Source organism: Podarcis melisellensis, assembly GCF_964234715.1.
Source record: "Podarcis melisellensis genome assembly, chromosome: 7".
In the NCBI taxonomy this organism is placed as follows: domain Eukaryota; kingdom Metazoa; phylum Chordata; class Lepidosauria; order Squamata; family Lacertidae; genus Podarcis; species Podarcis melisellensis.
In genome coordinates this window covers 88,867,836-88,889,737 of record NC_138539.1, presented here as the reverse complement: position 1 = coordinate 88,889,737, position 21,902 = coordinate 88,867,836, and the positions used below count along the sequence as shown (strand labels likewise).

At 43.2% G+C, this 21,902-nt stretch overlaps 1 protein-coding gene across 3 annotated transcripts in view; it reads right to left on the bottom strand.

Moving 5' to 3' along the window:
• SLC24A3 (solute carrier family 24 member 3) overlaps nt 1–21,902 on the bottom strand; it is a gene marked incomplete at its 5' end in the record, with an annotated part of 160,708 nt that overhangs the window by 67,509 nt on the left and 71,297 nt on the right. The window lies entirely within an intron of this gene.

Genomic DNA, 21,902 nt, shown 5'->3' with positions numbered 1-21,902 from the left:
GCTACAGAGGGCCGTGAATCTGACTCATTTCCCAGTCTATTCACCACTCTCAAAAATAACCACAAATTGCAATGGCACTTATTGCTGTAGATTGTTCTACTGAATACTTATTTTGGTCAGATTTGCTATTACTCCACATGCAACCCTTCAAAATGCAGTCCTTTAATTACAAGGAAACAGGAGGGGATTTAAGGAACAATGTATTCATATATATCACCCTTGAGGTTCTTACCTCACAGGGTGCATTTGGTCTTGTTTTTCAGTCAACAAAAGCAACTGCAAGCTCATTCGGCTATTTTAATACCTCTGATATCCGGTCAAAATTGACAAAGTCATAGACATGACGCAGTCTAGCTGTATGTAGCTCTCATTAAGTAAATAAAATTCAAGTTGATTGTTTCTATTCCCTTGGCTGGTGACACATACTGTGTTCCAGGGCTCCCCCCCCCCAGCCAGAGCACCCCGAAGTGCAGCTCTGGCACCCCTCAGGAGGCAGATGCCATTGTGGGCTGGCTTCCTGACACTGCCCCAATCCTTCTGCCACCACCAGTCTTCTTTCTACAAGAAAGAAGATTCCACCTAAACATTAGGAAGAACTTCCTGACAGTAAGAGCTGTTCGACAGTGGAATTTGCTGCCAAGGAGTGTGGTGGAGTCTCCTTCTTTGGAGGTCTTTAAGCAGAGGCTTGACAACCATATGTCAGGAGTGCTCTGATGGTGTTTCCTGCTTGGCAGGGGGTTGGACTCAATGGCCCTTGTGGTCTCTTCCAACTCTATGATTCTATGCCAGGGCAGGAAAGCAGATGGAGATGGGATGGGAGGCTGAGGGTGAGGAGAGGCCAGTGCAACTCCAAGCCTCCAGTACACCAACCCCTGGGTCCAACCGCAGCTCTGCTTCTGCCTCCTCAGGGAGACCATCTGATGGCCCAGTTGTGTGCGCATTGCCTTTGATCAGAAACACACCTCTGGTTGGGTTCAAGCAGCAGCAGTGACACGTGGGTGGGTGTGCACCATTCTACCTTGTTTTCCTTAGCATTTTTTTAGATCAGTGTAGATCCAACCTGAGGACCTGACAGTTTTCCAGAAAAGAAGTACTGGTGTATTTGCATCTTCAACAGCAGAACACTGCAGCACAGTACTCGCCATGGCTGAGATTTCCATGTAGTGACATATCCCCAATTCAAGGAGCACAAGGAGAAGTGGCTAAAAGAAGGCTGTGATTCTGAGGAGAAATGCTGCCCATGTGGTTGCAGGCATTTAAAAGTAACACGAATGCCAGGGGAACCACCTCACAGAAAGCTACCTCCTATGGTGTAAATGTAATGTTTAAAGGGCACTTTCTTATTTTATTGTTCAGAAATAGTGAATGACTTCACTCTACTTTCCAGATACTTTTTGGCCATTGATAAAGGCAAGCGAGACCTGTGACAAAATGTGGCAACGTACTTTTACCTCCTTATGGGAAAGCGGCAGCCCATCAACGGTGCCCTCCTCCAGCAGGTCTTTCCACCTGTTTCCATTTTTAACCCACCTTCCCCCAACCAATATTCAATATTCCTCTGAACACGCTCAGTTCTCACGGGGCTGTTTTTCAGGGGGTGGGATTGTGCCCTTAGGTTTGTGCTTTTTGAGATTTAAAACAAAAATTTCTGCAAACCTCTAGGTTTATCTGAGCATGCCAATACTTCCCTCTTGTTTCTCAGGCCCTGTTTTAGCTCTATTTTTCTGCTAAAGCACTGGTGTGACGTGGGCAGTGTGAGCAGCTTCTAGAGCAACAAGCGGGCATCACTCATCTAACAGTGGCTGGTGGGATGGATCTGAAGTGGGTGGAAGGAAAGAAAGGTGAATCAGGAGAAGAGACTGGCACAGGGGCTGCTTCCAGGTGAGAGCTTGGGGGAGAGGCCTGGTGTCAGGTGAAGACCACCAGCTGAGGCTCTGCTGGGAAGATCACTGTAACCACTAACGCAAGAAACTGTGGAAATGGCAGTGATTCAGTTAGTATATCCCATACATGTCGCTTTATGTTTGTGTATATACACTGTATATTGAAACTACTTCAGCTGCTATGGGAGTGGAGAGAAGAGGGTAAGGTACAACGTTGTTTATTTTTACTTTCTATTATTAGCTATTATTTTGTTGTATTTGTTTTATTTGTATTACTCTACTATTAGCTGATAGTTTTGCTGTACTTGTTTTACTCTTATTGCTCTGCCATTACTGAGTCATTAAATTGCCGTAGCATTTATTAATTACTGCACTTTGAAGTCTCACCTTCACTTGAGACAATATGTGTCTGGACAGTGGAAAGGGGAGGGGATATGGGATGCTGTTTTTACAAGGAGACTGTAGATATTTTTATACTGGTGAGGTATTTGTATAATGAGATAAACTATTTTTAGGTGCAGTTTTCTGATATTACTCGTAGCTGAATGGTTGCTGTTATGACTTTGTGGTTTAAATGATGTGTTGCTTTGGTTGCATCTACACCATACATTTAAAGCACATTTAAAACACATGGCTTTGCCACAAAGAATCCTGGGAACTGCAGGTTACTTTCCTTCAGCTGTGACTTGCTCGTCCATCTTGCGACCGGGTTCATCCCACAGCTCACCTCAGAATGCTGCCCACAGCCCACAGCTCATCCCTGACCATTGATATCAATCAATAGCTACACTAATAGAAAACCCCAAGGCGAAGGGCATTTCCTAATACTGAAGGACAGCCAACTTTTCAAAGCAGAAAGCACTCTCCTAAAACCATTCAAAAACCCATTGTAGACTTAAGTTTTCATTCCTAAAAGGTGATGACAATGAGATATGGAGGTTCATGATAGTTACTTAAGCACTAACAGGCCCTACCTATCCTCTTCTCACAAATCTGATCTTGCACGTACTGAACACATTGGGACGGGGGGTCATGCCTGCTAGCTCACTCCCACCTTCTGCCACAGAGTTGTAAAGGACCTATGTTCCTACATGCATAGAAGTCCCCTTCGGACCTTTGGCCAAACACACAGAGGTCAGTGGTGGGGCCAGCAGGTGACCTAATGATGAATGCCTGAAGGCAAGAGCTTATATGTGTGGTTCGGAGGCATGAAAAGGTTCATTTTACTATTAGATCAGAGTAATGGCGAAATGATGCATATCATAAATGACAAGCGCAGAAACCCTCTCAAAGTATTTCTCTGAGCATGATTATCAAAATTATGGCTCACCTGCTCCTATTGTGCTTGGCCGTAAACACATTCAAACAGCAGAATGTTATCCTGAAGTGTGGTGGCACCACACCAACCATGGCACCAAACATTCCATGAAGGAAGAGAGACAGATGAGACAAAATTAAAAGGAAAGGAACGTTCTACCAGGGCTCAGATAAAGCTTTCAGTTTCTTCATACTTCTTTTGAACCACTGCTCACTCTCATAATAAACAGTGAAGGATAATTTACTGCATTTCTATTCAAGGATTACAAGAAGCTCAGTCAGGTAATCAGCTGAAGAAACTAATGGCTATTGTTTCTGTTGTTACTGGAAGGAGCACTGTTAATCCATGTTCTCTGCAAACACATAGTCAGGAAAAGCTGGGACGGGACCATCATGTTATTTCACATAAGCTCAATTCTTCCCCAGATACCAATGTTGATGATCCAAATCCATAGTTTGGGCATTGCTCTCAAGAGCCTTGAAGCATGTGACAAAAGTTACATATTCCAAACAATCAAGCAGTGGCTCTATGACCACGAAAGACAGCGCTTGTTACCTCATACTCTCCTCCAGAGGCCTTAGGTATCACAACACCCCACGGAACCTGTGCCAAATATCTAAAGAACCTACTACTCCCTTCTCATCGAAGAGCCTTTCTGCTCACGAGATTAAATACCTTCCCCTCTGCAGTGACCAAAGGCAGATTCTCACATCCTCCATATCAAGCCCACCTGTGTGGCTGCAACCAAGGAGGACCTGATTCATTGGACTGCATTCTCTTATATTGCTCTTTACACAGCAGACCTCGCCAACTAATGCTGAGCAAAATGTTGGACCTCCAGCCTGTAACTCCAAGAAGAAGTCAAACGAGGTTTCTCCTGGCAGATCAGGACAAAGATATCACTGCTCCAGTAGCTTCCTTTTTCACCACAATTTTACCCAAAAGGGTTCCTAACAAACCATCCCTTCGGGGAACAGACAGGGCGAAGCAGAATATCTAAGTGCACACAATCACAGTATGATCTTATGACCTTCAACAGCTTCAGCCTTGTCCTTTTAATTATCCCAGTGATTTTAAATGTTTTATACTGTGATGCCAATACAGGTATTTGATTCGATTTGATCCAATTATTTCCAACTATTCCTTAATCAATTTATGGCAATAGGAAAAAGGAACAGAAAAGCAAAGACTACGTATTTGCCTAAGTCACAGAGACAGAAATAAGTGTATGCTTGATATACAAATCAAAGATCCACTCAAGGGTACGGATGGTACTGGTTCCTAACTGCATTTTTAATTATATTATTTCCATAGTTAGATTTTACACTATATGCAAAACTGACAAGCTCAGGTTGAGCAACTTATTCCGGCTACATTAGGCTCATTATTATCCATAGTTCAAAGAACTCAGAATATTATGATCCAGCTAATTCAGTCTACCCACAACTTCATTTGCCTGCTCATCATGAGCTATTTGTGGAATCAAATGCTGTGCTTGTCTTGGTAACATGCATAAACTCATTTGTAGCAGAAGCAATCCTGATGTTAATAAAGTGCAACTGCCAGAAAGGTTTCAAAACCGTGAGCTGCAGCTGCAAATAAAATAACACCCCATGCACTGAACTGAACTGTATGGGTGTTCAGATTTTGAGCAAAGCAATATACCATCAGCTAGTCCAGCGGAGACCAATAGTGACACAGATTAGTTAACTTATCATATGTTTCAACAAAGTTGCGGAAATGTTGTCAAATAACAGATCAATATATTGTCCTATATTTTTCATGTATGATTTTGCACTTGAATTATTATGGTTAAGAATATTTTCAAGTAATAACTTGTTTCCTATATTAAGAATACCCCATAATAACATATTTCACAGAATCATGTCATCATAGAGCTGCAAGAGACTCCAAGGGTCATCTAATACACCCCCCTGCAATTTCAATTTAAGTCTGGCTTCTTTTGTAATGAAGGTTACTGTTGATTTTAGACATTGTGCACTTACTGGACACTGAACATAAATAGAGCAGCATGTGCAAAAACAATCACAAGGAATTTCTTACAAGTCATTGCACTGCTTAGTCATTTGAAACAGTACTTTAAATTTTGACAAATATGCCTTGTGGTATCTGCACCTCAGACCAGAAGTATCACCAGAACAAATGGATATTTGCTAAAACTGCCATAATGGGCCATAATGACATTGCAACATGACGTGATGATGTCATGTCACGTCGCACCGTCATAACAGATTGGCTCTGGCAACGGTGACTGGACCGGGGCCTCTGCCTCCGCGCGCCACAGCCGCCAAGTGCTGCTCGCTGCCTTACCTCTGGTGCTCAGGTCCTGGTTCAGTAGCCACTGCCGCGGGCGATGCTTGGCTGGCACAGTGGGCAGCACAAAGAGGCAGTGGGTGGCGGCGTGCAAAGGCGGAGGTGTGCAGAGGCAGTGGCCACAACAGATAGTGCGCAGAGGCAGCAGTGGAGGGCAGTGTCTAACCACCCACGAGCACCCGCAGCAAAAATTCCCAGGGCACCCTGGAGTTGGTGCCAGTGCATCAGAGCCTTGGCCAGCACCTTCATCCCACAGATGAACACCCCCCACAGCAAAGACTAATATTTTTTAAAAGGATCTTAAAGAGTACTGGGGACTGTTACTTTGGGAGCTCAGGGACAACAGAGCTGGTCTGTGCTACAGGGGTAGTGGCATTTGAATATTTTGTTCCATATTGCATTGTTCAAAGTAACACAATCATTAAGAAGGCTCCAATGAAACAGGATTAGCATCCCACTTATTACGTTTCTGGTCCACTGGCTGGTAGAAAATATTCTGAAACCAAATGGGAAGCACCCAGAAATGGATTCTTGAGGGGAACATCAGTGGTTGCATGCTGCTGGCCCTTGTGTCAATCTCAGACTCCCCTCTCTTTTTAAGTATAAATAGATTGTATATACAAACACAGTGTATCTTAGACACAGAGTGCATGTGCACACAGGGAGCATGACTTGGTTAGGAATTCTACACCAGATAATTATGAAATAGGATCACAAAATTCTTTTTTTTTTTTAATAACCCTGCTATGCTACCATTCTGGAGAGACTTATACTGAACAGAACCTATTTTGATACGCTGGGAATGCATAGATAGCCATGAATACTTCAACATACAAATTTATAGATAGCAATAAATGACATTTTAAGCCGAGGCCTCGCCTTGTTTTCATAACACATTACTGCTCTTGCTCAACAAGTGGGACTTGTAGCAAAAGGTTTCACTGTGGAATGCTCCTGTTCAGAGGGCCAGTCAGTCAGCATTTTCACTGAAGTGTTTTTTTGTGGGTGACTCTCACTCAGGGCTGGCCCACCCATGAGATGAGATGAAGCAGCCACCTCAGGCAGCGGAAGCCCGAGGCAGCATCCACACAGTACCAGCATTGATGACGATTTCTGGCAAGATCTTGCTGAAATCTCATGAGATCTCATGGAGCCAGAGAGATCTCTTGAGATTTCAGCAAGATCTCGCCAGATCTCATTGGAAATGGGCGCAGGAACCACTTCTCCGCCAGTGGTGGAGGCAGCACGGTGGTGGTGCTGGCAGATTTGGGTAAGCATGGTTCTGCGGTTCGAATCCCCATGACATCCCAGCACCAAACATTAGGGAGAGGGGAGGGGTAAGGTCATCTCAGTGCAATGTGTGTGTGTGTGGGGGGGGGAAGGTTTAGATCAGGGGTGGCCAACTCCCAAGAGATTGCGATCTACTCACAGTTAAAAACTGGCAGTGATCTACCCCCTTTTGGGGGGTTCAGGTCAGTTGTTGAGTTTTTTCAGGGAGGAGAAAAAATGTTGAGCTTTTTTTAGGGGAGCCACAGTTGTTCAGCTTCTTTGAGGGAGCCAATGATCTACCAGTGATCTACCACAGACGTCCAGTGATCTACCAGTAGATCACAATCTACCTGTTGGATGTGCCTGGTTTAGATCTTCCCATCCCTCTATGTTGAGATCAAAGGAAAGAAAGTGTGGGTTCAAGAGATAAAGAGAGAGGGAAAGAGACTCAGTGAGGGGAGAAGGCGCATGTGTGTGAGAGGAAGAGGGAGAGAGAGGGAGAGGGAGAGACTGCGGGATGAGCATATGTGGGTAAAAAAGCAAAGAGAGCCCCACCAACACCCACCAGCAGCTCTGGCAACTGACCCACTGCCCACTGTTCCATGCAGTTCCTGGGAGCAAAAAGTTTGCCCAACTTGGATGTGAGTTACTATCTCCATGTGAGGCTGAAAGGGTGGCTTCCCTAAGGCTGCCTGCTATTGGTAGAGGTGAGTTTGAAACTGTGGACTTTCTCAGTTTTTCAGCCATAACAGAAGATACACAAAGCAGGGGAACATTGTAGTCCTGTTCACGTCTGCTGAAAAGTAGCTCTCGTGGGACTTACTCCCAAGTAACTGTGAACAGGAATGCAGCCTTGGCAATTAAGAGAGAACCACTACAGTAATGAAAAGAGTTTAGCAAAGGAAAAGTGGTTTGCAAGAATTACAGGTCAAGCTTCATAGATAATGTTATTGTTTGTCTATCAGGTTACAATTTCCTTTCAAGGCTGGAATACTGTGCACATTTACTTGGGAACAAGCCTCACTGAACTTTATAGGACTTACATCTGAGTAAACATGCATAGGATTGTACCACACGTAACTTAAACCCAATACATTTCAACTAAAAAAATGAATTGTCAGAGTAAATATTGCAATTCGTTCCAACATGCCTGTATATCCACTTGCATTTCTGTTGGCTAGATACAAGCCTAGAATTGGAATGACTACGCTGGCTCTGGGACAAAGAAGAGAATCCAGAAACATGATCCAAGGTTTCCATGTGCCCTGCCAACCAATCAGAATTTAGGGTATGAAACAGACATGTCTGAACAGAAAGAGCTGAATAAATATTACCTCTCCACCATTGCAACTGATCAAAGTGTGACATTCTTCTTTGCTGCTAAGGAGGTCATACAGGACACAATGTATAGCATAAATCTGGAATCACTTTATGCCTTTAAAACGGATTACTTCATAATAAAGAAACATCTGTTATAGTTCACAACTACAATTGGAACTGATAGGATTCTGAAAATAAAAGGCGCCATTTCACACAAGTTATACAACAAGTAAAAACAAGTACATTTAAAAACATTGTATGGATCATCACAGTGCCTATAAAGTTCGAATAGACACATCAATGAAAGGTTACTCTTTCTCATCAGAAAACTACACACCTCCACGTGCTGTCAGTTGAGATGCTCCCAATCAGGCACGTTAACCCCTCAAATCATTGCCAACAAAGGGGTAAAACAGGCTTGTGTCTTAGTCCCATATTTATTCAACCTTTTCTTAAATGACCTTGCACTGCTTACATGGGGTGGGTTGGCCATTGCCCAAAGCTCAGATCCATCCATGTTCCCATCTTACTATATGCCGACGACATAGTCATCTTGTGTTGCACAAGGGTTGGCTTGAAGCGGCTTTTGTGCTGCTGCCAGGAATATTGTATAGCCAACAGGCTGCAACTGAACTTTGCAAACTCTAAAGTGCTTGTTTTCTCAAGAACTTGGAAGCCTCAAAGGTGAGAGATCAGTGGAAACCTGTTGGAACAGGTTTATTTTTTTAAATATCTAGGCATCCACTTCCAATATAACATCTTCTGGCAACACCATTGTAAACTCACACTTAATGGGGTGGATACTCTAGCTCTGGCTACCACCCATTTCTGCTTTAACAGAGGAAATTAGTTTGTCCCAGCTGCACTAAAGGTCTTTAATGTCAAAGTAGGCCGAAAACTCCTGTATGGCATCCCATTATGGATTGGTGCTGTTATGTATTGAAGCTCTTACCCAGGCCACCAGGGGGAATTGTGTACAGTGGTACCTCGGGTTAAGTACTTAATTCGTTCTGGAGGTCCATTCTTAACCTGAAACTGTTCTTAACCTGAAGCACCACTTTAGCTAATGGGGCCTCCCGCTGCTGCCGCGCCGCCAGAGCACAATTTCTGTTCTCATCCTGAAACAAAGTTCTTAACCCGAGGTAATATTTCTGGGTTAGCGGAGTCTGTAACCTGAAGCGTATGTAACATGAAGCGTATGTAACCCGAGGTATCACTGTATATAGTTTTCACTCAGGTCCACATATGTTAATTTAGGCAGGAAACCCTGGGCTGTTGTTGTTACAGTGTTGACAGCCGGCTGCCTATAAAAGCAGGCTGTTCAGTTCAGTTTAGTTCTAGCTTACTACATATAAAGAACCACTTGGAGAAATCTCTGTGTCGACTGCTATGTCGTCCACCCACAACTTAACAGGCGCAGTTAACCAATCCACCCTCTTTAACTTTCCATATGCTGGCAGAATCCCACCACTCCAAATAGTTGGCTCACAATGAGAGCAAAACCAGAACCTGTGGTCTCTCACTCGAGTCACTGGAGGCATTCTAGGCAATCAAGTGCAGAATCCCAGAGATGGAATTCCAAACCCTTAGCAGCCCAGCCAATAAAACCTGTTCTCCCTGGGGTTGGGAATTCCAGCCTTGTTTGGCCAGGACACTCCATATTTACATCACTTTTATGATCCCCAACTACACAGAGCTCTTTCCCGCACAAAATTTAATGTCTTGCCTTCTGCAGTTTTGCAAGTAGATTCTCGAAAACCCCATATTCTGTAAGATACTGTCCTTGTGGCACAAAGCAGGTCAAATCCATCACACGTGTCTTATTTTATTGCCCATTTTATGCAAAAGTATATGATAAGTATTTGGCCTCCTTATTGAAAGAGGGGATTTATCACACTGTCTCTTCTGGGGTGTCTTATCTGCTGAACAATTGTAGTAACAATGTTGTGGAGAATGTGGCAAGATTTTTGAGTGATGCCATGAAATTATGTCAGCATAGGTCCCAAGAGTCATTTTCGTACCTCACAATGTCTGGACAATTTTATCCTAAAGTATCTCCTACTATGTTTCGCTAACTGTGTTGTGTTCTGATGCATGTAAATGATGAAGATTGACTGAAGTTCAATTAGATATCAGCTGCACGATAGGCATGATATATGGCCACTTTATACTATGCAGCCAAAATGGCATCATCCACATAAAACTCAGCAAGCTTGGGGAAATCCTAAGTTTCGAAGAATTACCAAAAAACAAAACTTTAGGAGGGAAAGAAGAACTCTAAGTAGGAACACCTCTTTGGGGACCGAACATGTACAGTCGGAACAGATGGGATGAGAAGATGAAAACTGGAGAGGGGGGGTTTGCAATGTAGTATCTGAGAAAAGGAAAAGGCATCCCTGGCCAGCACCCAGAAGAGGGGCGCACCACACTGCAATGTCTTGTTCCAAGTCCCACTTGTGTCTATTAAAAGTCAGCTGCCACCTTCTGAAACCATGGGGAGGCGAGTCACACCTGAGCCGGGCCTTCAGGGCTGCAGCAGTGCCTCCTTCCCCTAGCAAAGGGACGCCTACCCCTGGGCGGAATCCCCCTGTCCTAAGCCTGGACTTTTCCCTGCCTATGCTGACTCTTTCTTGGGGCCTCCCTCCCGGCATGTGTCCTTGGGGGAGGAGCATGACCAGAGAGGAGAGCTGCTTGCTCGCCCGGGACTGGTCAGTGCCCACCCTCATGCTGCGCAGCCAAAGAGAGGAAGGCAAGGAAGGGCTGAACTTGGTGCATCGGCCTGCTCTCTGCCGCCATCCTCCTTGACCTGCTGCAGCCATGGCTCTGGCGCTGCTGGTGCAGCCAAGCCTGCCAAGGAGACCAGCCCCCCCCATTGGTAGCTTAACAAGCTGAGAGAGGAAACGCAGGAACTAGTATGTGACCTCTATGAGGAGCAGCTGCTACAGGAGTGCAGCAAGTGAAGTCCACCTGTTGCCTCCCACGCCACACTCAGAATGAGGTTAGGGGGAACAATCCTTGCCATGCCCCAGGCGCTGGCAGCGCACACTACGCCACAAGGGGCACTCTGTGGGCCTGTTGCCCTGTAGGGCCTGTGGGTGCGGTCCTGCTCCTCCTCTCCCTGTGTTCACTGAAGCACAGAGAGGAAGAGGTCAAAAGGGTATATAGCAAACTGTGCATTTACACTGGCAGTTTACACATGGTTTAGTGTTGGCTCCCTTTCTACCAACCACTGTATGACTGGTATTGTTAACTGCAGTTCAGTGTTAAATCTGCCAGCTGTTTGCTAACCATGGTTTTCGAACTATGGTACAGCATAATGTTTGAACTGAGCCAGTAAGAAGGGTTCTGGAATAGAGTGAAACTTCTGTCACCCCTGTGAAAGCATGTCATTTTAAATCAGAATTCTCCATACTCTCTTACATATTTCAAGGAACTATATTTATTTCAAGATAGCTATTGTTTTTTCTTCTTAGCCTGGAGATAAATTAGGGAAGAACAGCAGTAGTTTTGACTATGAGATCATCATGCAAGTATTATAATATTTTTTAATCTAAAAAAGGTTTTGAATGAAATTATACACAAAGATCAGGCGGGTTTCCTACCAGGCAGATACATGCACAACAACATGAGAAATACAATAGATATTTTAGAGTATTTGGAAGAAAGATCTGATAAAAAGGCCATTCTGATGCTGATAGATGCGGAGAAGGCCTTCGATAACGTTTCGTGGAACTTCTTGAAAAAATCTATAGAAAGAACAGGACTTGGAGAAAATTTTAGTAGGGGTACTGAGGCAATATATCTAAATCAGAGAGCCATACTGATCCTTAACGATGAGATAACTGAAGAATTTAAGATAGAAAAGGGGAGCAGGCAAGGTTGTCCTCTTTCACCCTTATTAGTTATTATGGTACTAGAACTCTTAGCGATTGCAATAAGGAAAGATTCAGATATAAAAGGTACAGTGGTGCCCCGCAAGACGAACGCCTCGCAAGACGAAAAACCCGCTAGACGAAAGGGTTTTCCGTTTTGGAGGCGCTTCGCAAAACGAATTCCCCTATGGGGTTGCTTTGCAAGACGAAAAAAATCTTGCATCTCCCCGCGGGTTTCTTTCGCTTTTTTCACCCTTTTCTTAAGCCGCTAAGCCGCTTATCAGCTGTTCCGCTGATAAGCCGCTTAACAGCTGATCGCTGGAAGCCGCTTGACAGCTGTAGCGCTAATCCGCTAAGCTGTCAATGGGCTTGCTTCGCAAGACGAAAAAAACTGCTATACGAAGAGCCTCACGGAACGGATTAATTTCGTCTTGCGAGGCACCACTGTATAACAGTGGGAAAGAAATCACGTAAGACAAAGGCCTTCACATATGCCTTGATTTTAACCACTGAAAATCCAGAAGAGAGTGTTCCAAAAATATTAGAAAGAATTCTTGAATTTGGAAAAGTGGCAAGATTTAAATTAAACAAAAATAAGACCAATAAGTTAGCAAAAAAATGACAATGCAGAAAAAAGAAGAATTACAGAAGATATCAGGATTGGCAGTAGTAAACAAAACTAAGTATCTGGGAATCTGGCTGACAAACAAAAATAGTAACTTATTCAAGAATAATTACATAAAAATTTGGAAAGAAATCAAAAGAGATTTGGAGATTTGGAAAAAGTTAAGATTATCACTTTGTGGCAGGGTATCAGTAGTAAAAATGAATGTGTTGCTTAAAATGATGTTTTTATTTCAAATGAAACCAATTATTGGAGGGGTGGGATGTTTCAAATTATGGCAAAAAGATCTATCGAAAAAAAATTGGCAGTATAAAAAATCAAGAATTAAACATAAACTTTTAATAGATAAAAAAAAGAGGTGGATTGGCATTGCTTGATTTAAATTTGTATTATGATTCAGTTTGCCTAAATTGGTTAAAAGAGTGGATAATATTACTTACTGGACCTGGAAGGGTTTAATAAACGTTACGGGTGGCATGCTTATTGAAGATATGAAAAGGTGAAAATCCACAGGGGTTTCTTAATCAAATCGTAAGAAAATTGATATATAGAGTATGGGTAAAATATAAAAAATTACTGGAAACTAAGACACCCTGGTGGATTTTACTCTTAGAAGCGATAACGGTAAAAAAGAAAAACATGGAACTAAATTGGGCTACATATAAGGATTTATTAAAAGAAAAAGACAATAAGTTGATATTAAAAGACTATGAGGAAGTAAGACAACACTTAACAGGGTGGATTCAGTATCACCAACTAAACAAAGTGTTCAAGGCAGACAAGAAAAAAAGGCTTTACAAATGAAATCTCATTACTTGATAAAGAGTTATTACAAAATAAGACAAAGGTAATTTCTAAAATGTATGAAACACTACTGGAATGGGAGGTTAAGGATGAACAAGTAAAAGAGGTAATGATTAGATGGGCTATGGACATAGGTAAGCTTATTCATTTATCATCATGGGAAAAATTATAGATGGAGAGTTGGAAATTTACGGCTTGCGAAGCAATAAAGAGAAATTTGATAAATATTTTACAGGTGGTATTTAACAGCAACCAAAATATGTAAAATGTATAAAACAAAATCAAATCTGTGTTGGAGGTGTAACCAAGTAGAGGGGACATTTCTACATATGTGGTGGACCTGTGATAAAATCAAAGGCTTCTGGGACACAGTATATGAAGAGCTAAAGAAAATGTTCAAACAAAATTTTGTTAAGAAAACAGAACCTTTTTTATTGGGGATAATAGATACAGATATAGCCAGAAAAAATAAGAAAATATTCCCTGCTACAGGGACTGCTACAGGGGCTGCGAGAACACTGCCAAAAATTGGGAAAAAAGAAATAATATCGACAAAAAAAGAATGGCAGCACAAATTATTTGACACTATTGAATTGGCTAGACTGACAGAGGCCAAGCAAAAATTTCAAAAAGAATGGGAAAAGTATAGAGAATAACCTAAAAAGCAATGCCTTCAAATTAATACCTGGACTTGTTTCGATTAACCTCTGCAAAACAAATTATGGTGTAAAAGCTAAAAATAGAAAGAAAGGGGGGGGGGGGTAAAAACGAAATAAGAAGGAAACAGTTTACCAAAAATGAAAATAAAACTGTGCTGAAGATGAAGGAAGTCAATTGGAATAAAAGAAGAACTGAAATATGGTGTGTGGGTGTTTGTGTGTATAGTTTATTTGTTTTGTATAAAGGTAAAGGTAAAGGTACCCCTGCCCGTACGGGCCAGTCTTGACAGACTCTGGGGTTGTGCGCCCATCTCACTCAAGAGGCCAGGGGCCAGCGCTGTCCGAAGACACTTCCGGGTCACGTGGCCAGCGTGACATCGCTGCTCTGGCGAGCCAGAGCTGCACACGGAAACGCCGTTTACCTTCCCGCTGGTAAGCGGTCCCTATTTATCTACTTGCACCCGGAGGTGCTTTCGAACTGCTAGGTTGGCAGGCGCTGGGACCGAGCAGCGGGAGCGCACCCCGCCGCAGGGATTCAAACCACCGACCTTTCGATCAGCAAGTCCTAGGCGCTGAGGCTTTAACCCACAGCGCCACCTGCGTCCCTTTGTTTTGTATAAGCTTCTGTATATTACAGTGGTACCTTGGGTTACAGATGCTTCAGGTTACAGACTCCGCTAACCCAGAAATAGTACCTCAGGTTAAGAACTTTGCTTCAGGATGAGAACAGAAATTGTGCTCTGGCGGCGCGGCAGCAGCAGGAGGCCCCATTAGCTAAAGTGGTGCTTCAGGTTAAGAACAGTTTCAGGTTCAGAACGGACCTCCGGAACGAATTAAGTGCTTAACCCAAGGTACCACTGTACTTTGACATTGTTTTTCCTTTTCCTTTTTACGTTTTTGTTTTTCACTGCTTGTTTATTATTATTATTTTGTTTAGTCTTATGAGTGTGTGTGTTTGTGTTGTAAAAAAACTTAATAAAAAAATAGCAAGTGGCAGCGTTAGATCATTGGGTCGGCCTCCTTCTTTCCTAGTCATGTCTTTATAGAATATTAAAAGACTTTACCTTTGTCAGACCTATATCAAATCATATGTGTTCCAAATCCGAAGCAAGGTTCCAAACTCTCCAAGTGTCCCTCTTTTCCAGGGATAGTCCTGGAATTATGAAAGCCACCTCAGCTTCCGCTTTGATCCCAGAATGTCCCTATTTGCCCTGCCAGCTGCCAGGCTCAAGGAGGATGAGGATCCTGAACAGCGGTGGCAGAGGCGGCTGTGAGGAAGCATCCTGTTGCCTCCCCACGGCCACAGCTGCCAGCCTCCTCCTTTGAGCGAGGAGGGGAGAAGCTGCCACCGCCAAGGCCCAGCCTTGGGTGACACGCCAGCTCTGAGGTGGGCAGGAAGAACGTGGATGAGGAGAGGAGCGCAAGAAGTCTGGATTAAAAAAAACAACAACACTTTGTGTGTCCACATCAAATCTTGCCCCTTTCTAAAATGTATTTATTGGGGTGTTTCTTTGTGTAAATCTGCCAAAGAATAGAATAGGGATGAAAGGGTTTTCTCAGGGCGATGGAGGACGTGTGTGCTTGTCCCATTGGTGTACTCATGTTGACACTCGCCTTTCTTCTGATAGGAAAGGAGATGATAGAAAATGGGGGGTCAAGGAGGGTCAGTGGGAGGGAAAGTGAGAAATGTCCCTATTTTCATCTGAGGATACTACGCCCTTGGCACAACAACATTTTCAATAAACTTCTTTTTAAGTTGTTCATAGAGTTTCAAGGAATGACTGAATAGAGGAAAGGAAAGGGGTTTCCGGGAAATCGTGAGAAATGTCCCAAGAATCATCTAGTCCAAGGCCCTGTGATGCAGGAATCTCAACATGAGGCCCCAAATCCAATTTGAAATCATCCTGGACCCTGCTTAGCTTTGCAAATGTGCTAGCAGTTTTATTGCTACTCTCTTGACATGAGAAGAAATTTAGGGGCAAGGCAGTTATGTTACAGGGAGAGTATTAACCCTAATGGGGGTTGGGGGAAGCTTGAGGATGCTTTAAAAAAATCCAGGATTGGAAAACTGGGTTAGATACCATAAACCTGCCTCTTTGACCATATGTTCTTGAAGGAATAAAAAAAGCTCTTGTGTAATCAATCTTATCCTGGAGAAGCCTATTTTTCATGAGGCTCTAATTGAACTTTCCTTCTCTCTTTTAAGAAGCTATTACTGACGTCAAGGTCCCACAGACTTGCAGGGAGGGCGCACTTAATGGAAAGAAAGACATCAGCACTACAAAACTGCTAGCTCACTTCTCTGCACTTTGTAACAAATACTATATGCTGCTATGAATAAAAGAGAAAATGTGACTGAATAAAGCAGATTAGATTGTTAGTGGTTGACTGCCATTTGTTTGTTCTGAAAGAAAGGCAAGTCCAGATCTTATACAGTGGTACCTCTGGGGGAGAACAGGATCCGTTCCAGAGCCCCGTTTGTATCCTGAAGCGAACGCAACCCGCACCTGTGCGTCTGTGGGCCGTGATCCACCGCTTCCGCGCAGGCACGTTATGTCATTTTGAGCGTCTGCGCATGCGCAAGTGGCAAAACCCAGAAGTAATGTGTCCTGTTACTTCTGGGTCGCCGTGGAGAGCAACCCAAAAACGCTCACCCTGATTCTACTTCAACCCGAGGTCTGACTGTACTTCCATGTCTACACTTCAAACTCATTATTAGAGATTATTCATGGTTTTCTTCAGCCCACAAACATATTTACCTCTATGACCCAAGTGTAGTTGGAAGGGACCTTGAGGGTCATCTAGTCCAACCCCTTGCATTGCAGGAATCCTGCCCACAGCCATCCCTGCCTGGGCTCAAACCACCAGCCTTCTGGTTAACAGGCAGATGCACTGACCCAGGACCCAAAAGAAGCAACAGCAACTTTCTATAACCCTTTCCTGTTTGATCCCCTGGGGATTTTCAGCGTTGAGGTTGTCTCCCCCTTTCCCAATTAGATTTATGAAAGGCACTAAGCCCCTTTTGTCAGAATGAAGTGCAAATATATTTGGACTAGGTTGGGTGATATCTGGTTTTCAACATCACAATATATCACCAGCTAAACATCACGATATTTTGATATATCACGATATCTGAAATAAGGCTGGAGCTATGTGGAGGTGAAGGGACGCAGGTGGCGCTGTGGGTTAAAGCCTCAGTGCCTAGGGCTTGCCGATCGAAAGGTCGGCGGTTCGAATCCCTGCGGCGGGGTGCGCTCCCGCTGCTCGGTCCCAGCGCCTGCCAACCTAGCAGTTCGAAAGCACCCCCGGGTGCAAGTAGATAAATAGGGACCGCTTACCGGCGGGAAGGTAAACGGCGTTTCCGTGTGCAGCTCTGGCTCGCCAGATGCAGCTTTGTCACGCTGGCCACGTGACCCGGAAGTGTCTTCGGACAGCGCTGGCCCCTGGCCTCTTGAGTGAGATGGGCGCACAACCCCAGAGTCTGTCAAGACTGGCCCGTACGGGCAGGGGTACCTTTACCTTTATGTGGAGGTGAACGTGGTAATATGCTTGGCAACTGCTGCTACTTATGGGTCTAATTCAAAAACTGCTAAAATTTTACTTACCTTTAACATATTGTTACAACTGCTATGTTATAGTACTATTGTAGCAATAATGTTTAAATTAGAACATTTTCTCTAAAATTAAAGTAATCAGTAGCATATATATCAAAGGTAAGGTGAGAGAATGTTCCCTAAAAATTTAATTACATTACTAAACAAGAAAAAAGCCAATTCATTGTGACACTTTTAGCTATTCAAATATAATTCACCACTGAGTCTTATACACCCCACACCAGTTATTTGATTGATTGACAGTGCACCCAAATTTCACATTTAATATCAATATATTGATTTGTTATTAATAATAACAAATGTGCGAGAAATCAAAGGGGTGGGGGGAAGAATTGAGAAGAGTTCTAGAGTAGGGAGTGGGACTGGAGGAGAAAATGGGGGGCATAACGAGGGGGAGAGACACAGATGCAGATGGAGGGGAAGGGAAGAGGCTCAAAAGGCAGAGCAGGGCCCTTTTTTTCTTTAACTCTGAAGCAACTTGCAAGCCAGCAAGCATCTGGAGAGCGCATTTCGAGAGTGCATTTCCCTCCTGCTTGAACTGGGGAGGGGAGTGCCGGAAGTATGGGGCTGGCTGCGAAGGCTGGGTTAATACGAAACCTCTGGGCTGCTTCTTCCTCAAAAGAAAGGCACACATAACAAACACAGGGGGTCCCCCACTTTTATTCTGAAGCAAGTCCCAAGCCAAGCATCTGGGGGGGGGGAGTTCCACAGACAACTAACAAAGGGCACCAAGCATCAGCTGGCTTGACACATCTGAGCACACCAACAAATGGGGGGGGGAGAGCAGGTGGAGCAAGGAAGGAAGCAATTTGCAGAGCAAGGCAAAGGGGAGGGGAGAGATGAAGCAGCATCACACACTTGCAGCCAAACATCTGCCGGCTGCAGACGATCGGGAGACAGGGGAGACTGTGTAGCTATGGCAGGGGAAAGCTGTTTCTGAAAGATCTGTTTCTCAAAGAGGCAGCGCTTTTTGCTGAGCCTGTAACCGGTTTTTGTAGCTGTTTGTAGTGATGGCAAGGGAGAGATTTTTCAGCAGCCTGCTGGCTGTTGACTGAGGCAGAGTTAGCAAAGGCTGTACACACAGCAAGAAGCATACGCTTCCCGGTTTTTCCAATATTGTGATTTTTTAATACCACGCACATGATTTGTGATATATTGAAAGGCCATTTTCAAAAAACAAACAGTTTTCACAATTTGATTTAAAATTCAATATCAGACAATATATCAGTTTATAGCACAGCCCTAATTTGGACTGCTAATTTGATATTGCTAAATTTATTCTTCTGTACCTCTTATCAGGTGCTTTGAGTTTCCTTCAGGAAAGTAACTTAAATGGAAACCATTGCCGTGATATCTTGGTTCTCGAATTTAATCTGTTCCGGGAGTCCATTCGACTCCCGAAACAGTTTGAAAACCAAGGCACAGCTTCTGATTGGATGCAGGCGCTTCCTGCACTCAGTCAGAAGCCGCGGAAGCCATGGGAGCCACGTTGGATGTTCGGCTTCTGAAAAACGTTCGCAAACCGGAACACACACTTGGTGAGTGTTTGTGGTGTTCGGGAGCCGATTTGTTCGGGAGCCAAGCTATTTGATTACCAAGGTACCACTGTCTACTGAGAGCAAGGCTGCATGTAGGGATGGGGGAGAAATTTGATTCAATTCACATTTAAAGCTAACCATAAAAAAATTGTACTTTCTGAAACAATAGATGAACTGAAGCAGAACATCTTTCAATAGCCCCACTTCTCTGAATTTTGCAATGCAGTTCTCTAGCCAATAACTGGGTACAAAAATGCATATATTAGGGTAAAGTGTGCATAACATTCATATATTAGTGTACACTGCATTGCAAAAATGCATTAAATTTAGGAAATTTCCTTTGCAAAAATGTGTGTTTTAGGCAAAATAGCATACAAAAATGTGTGTATTACAAATTCACTGATGAATTTTCATCAAGTTTTTTAAAAATAATAAATGATGTAGAAATGTGGAGAAATGAAATTAAGGTTGGAATAATGAGAAAATGAGAGAAACTGCAACCAACAGATTTGCCTCTCTCTAGGCACACATTACAAACATCATGTAAATAATTACATATCAGTCAGGCTCTGACTGCAGAGAGTTTTCAGGGTTTATCTGGAGGCAGGCAAAGAGAGTTATTAGCTGCCTTTCTCATTTTCTATCCGCCTCTTTAGCTCCTAATTTTTCCTGAAATTACATATGACAAGGCAGGATCTGAATATATTAAACAAGTAAGATAAGTTTCATGTGATGAATGTAACATGTGGCCTTGTTATCTGTTACAACATGATTTGGAAGATTCTCTGCTTAGCAAAAGTTACTACGAAATACATTTCTGCCTGGGTAACTCTGGAAAGAGTGAATAATAAGTCAGACTACAACCCAACCATGCTGCCCTTCCTTGGTTAATTGCATTCCTTCAAGCTTCAGAGCTATATTTTTTCATTTTCATGCTTTTGGCTTCCATTATATATTTAATCTACTGATTTATCCTCTGCAGCCAGAATTATCTTGCATAGTTTAAAACAGCTTCCTCATGGTATTCTTAATCACGTTTTATGTCTTGGTGGAAATGCCATTTTGAGGGCATCAAATATTATGTTATCATTACAGGTATCAAAGAGAAACAACACACTGAATCAGAGTCCAGAGGCGTTTTCTGACTGGACAGTCCAAACGGAATACACAAAAGGCCAGAATGGATATTCTCCCACTCTTGTTCTAGCCCTTTGTGTATAGCAAATGTGAGTGTACCAGCCGTCTCCCCTCGTCTGTTGCTCCAGTCTTGCTGCTGCCATCTTTGGCTGTGTACATGCATAAAATCCTTGTGCCAAAAAAACGTGGTTAGCCCCCTGGAAAAAAATACAATACAACCAACCACACAATTTTGGTTTATACACATAAATCACATTAAGATGTACTGTCCATTTGTAGATAGCCAGCAGGGCTGGCCCACCCTTGAGGTAAGGTGAGTTGACCATCTCAGGTAGCAGGATTCACCAGGGCAGCAGATCCCAATGTCAGTCTTTCTTCCCTCCCTTGTTTCTGATGTAGATCTTCTCTCATCCCCCTTTCCCTGGTAAGAAGCTATTTTGGGGTTCACCTCAGGTGCCAAAATGATTTGGGCCTGCCCTGATAGCCTGGGACAGTGGAGGTGAGGCTGGTGTGCTGGGGAACCGCAAAGGGGTGGTGGACAGTATTCCAGGCAAATGCAACAGCATAGCAGAGGGCAAAAAAATCTGAATTACAAAAGTGGGCTCTTCATCCATCAAGACCCCTCCTTCAAACCTATTTGCTTTATTGAGCAAGATCAGTTGTACAACGTTTTAAATCAAGGGGTATATGAGGTGGTGCATGGGGTACAAGAAAAACAACACAGAAACTGCAAATTGTGGCAAAATGCAAGTACACCTATTGCACAATTAATATTAGAAAACAGAAGGAGGTGGAGCAGAAAATGAGGCAGAGCCAAATGATGGCACTGCAGCACGCTGGAAGATCCCTAATTATTAACATACCTGCACAGCTATTAATGTTCATATAGAACCCAATTTGTGACAATTTTCCTAGTTTGATATACTAATTAGTTTTTGCCCCATTTTATTCCCTTTTTTACCGACAGGATACCTTGCACACTGGAAACAGAGTCTGAAGAGTATAATCCCCATATATAGCAATTGCAGCTTAATTGGGAGCATAAAAATCAGTCATAAGTCTCTGCAAGAGTCATCTTTAAGGTATGCATTGGTTTAAACAGGGAGCAGCACAGCAGTGCAAGAACAAACGACTCTTCAAAGTCTTATCTCCAATTTAGTTTTGTACTTCCCTCATATTCCAAAAGGTTCCTTAATGTAGGTCTTAGATTAACCTGTCATGGTTCCAGCCACTATAAAACTAAGAACAAACACATTCAGCACTCTTGGTCAACACATTTCTAAAAAGCATAATTTATATGCTACTAAACATTAACTGTGCAGTCTTATACATGGATGATGTACATTTATCCATGCGGGCTTCTGATGAGATGTTTCTGTTTGGATTTAACACATTCCATAAGGCTAGTTGCCTGGTAAAAACAGGGGATAAGTAAATGTGCACACAGTTAAGGGTGAAATAGATCTGGGCAGACTTGGCAAACATTGTGAAGGGAATTATAATATTGGGAAAAGGACAGGACATTAGGC